We start from the raw sequence: 2,090 nt of genomic DNA, 5'->3' as shown, positions 1-2,090 counted from the left end.
TTGGGTAGTAGACATTAGTAGTAGGACACTAGCCACAACAAGAAAAACTTGATGTTGGCGATGAGCACCACTAGCCAACCATCACCTTAGAGGCACTCGGAGGTGGTTTTTGTACCATGTGCATAGTCTATATTATTACTAAACCAACCAAAACCAGTCGTAGGCCCTAGGATGATAATCAGATATTATTCATGCCATGTCAAGCTTGTCCTCGATATTAGCATATCGTCCTACATTATCCATTAGCTCATCTAGATAGGGGTTCAAGGACTCTCACTCCATGGTTGGGGACTATAGTCCATCTAGTCTAGGTCAAAGTTCGAGCTAACTGTATCAAGGACACTCAAGGTCAACCATCACTAATGCAATGTATTAGTTGTTGGTACATCGATCTATCAAAATGTCAAACATGTCCTCGATATTAGCATATCATCCTACATTCTCCATAATTTAGCTCATGGAGATAGAGGGTTCAAGGACTCTCACTCCATGGTTGGGGACTATAGTCCATCGAGAGGTCAAATTTCAGGCTAATATATGAAGGACACCTTAACAAGGTCAACCTACACTAATGCAATGTATTAGTTGTTGGTACATCGACCTATCAAAATGTCACAATATTGGTAGTAGACATTAGTAAGTAGGACACTAGCCACCAACAAGAAACTTGATGTTGGCGATGAGCACCACTAGGCCAACCGTTCACCTTAGAGGCACTGGGAGGTGTTTTTGTACCATGTGCACAGTCTGTATTATTACTAAACCAACCAAAACCACTCGTATGCCCTGGGATGATAATGGTGTTTCTCCTTAGATGATGTCCAAGGCCCCAAACATACCCATCCTTGTCCAGGGGCAAAATTATCCTCACATTATCATCCTACATTATCCATTAGCTCATCTAGATAGGGGGTTCAAGGACTCTCACTCCATGGTTGGGGACTATAGTCCATCAAGTCTAGGTCAAATTTCGGGCTAATTGTATCATGGACATGTCAAGGTCAACCAGCACTAATGCAATGTATTAGTTGTTGGCACATCGACCTATCAAAATGTCACAATATTGGGTAGTAAACAATAGTAAGTAGGACACTAGCCACCAACAAGAAACCTTGATGTTGCCGATGAGCACCACTAGGCCAACCATTCATCTTAGAGGCACTGGGAGGTGGTTTTGTACCATGTGCACTGTCTGTATTATTACTAAACCAACCAAAACCACTCGTACGCCCTGGGATGATAATGGTGTTTCTCCTTAGATGATGTCCAAGGCCCCAAACAAAGCCATCCTTGTCTAGGGGAAAAAAAATTCTCCACATTAATACCCATACAACATCTATATTCCTTTGGTTTATAATGATGGCAAATAGTGCTCCCCATCACCTAAATGTGCAAAAAGCCCCAACTAACCTACATGCCATGTCAAGCTTGTCCTCGATATTAGCATATCATCCTACATTATCCATTAGCTCATCTAGATAGGGGGTTCAAGGACTCTCACTCCATGGTTGGGGACTATAGTCCATCAAGTCTAGGTCAAATTTCGGGCTAACTGTATCAAGGACACCTCAAGGTCAACCAACACTAATGCAATGTATTAGTTGTTGGTACATCGACCTATCAAAATGTCACAATATTGGGTAGTAGACATTAGTAAGTAGGACACTAGCCACCAACAAGAAACCTTGATGTTGGCGATGAGCACCACTAGGCCAACCGTTCACCTTAGGGGCACTGGGAGGTGGTTTTGTACCATGTGCACAGTCTGTACTATTACTTAACCAACCAAAACCACTCGTATGCCCTGGGATGATAATGGTGTTTCTCCTTAGATGATGTCCAGGCCCCAAACAAAGCCATCCTTGTCTAGGGGGCAAAATTATCTCACATTAACACCCATACAACATCTATATTACTTTGGTTTATAATAATGTTTACAACATCTATATTATCTCACATTAACCATTCACCTTAGAGGCACTCGGAGGTGGTTTTGTACCATGTGCATAGTCTATATTATTACTAAACAACCAAAACAGTCGTAGGCCTAGGATGATAATCAGATATTATTACATGCCATGTCAAGCTTG

The sequence above is a fragment of the Pinus tabuliformis genome, chromosome 3_2 (genome assembly GCF_031772625.1).
Source record: "Pinus tabuliformis cultivar Carrire ecotype Pingquan chromosome 3_2, CPIR1, whole genome shotgun sequence".
NCBI classification, from domain to species: domain Eukaryota; kingdom Viridiplantae; phylum Streptophyta; class Pinopsida; order Pinales; family Pinaceae; genus Pinus; species Pinus tabuliformis.
Note: the sequence above shows the minus strand (reverse complement) of the source record.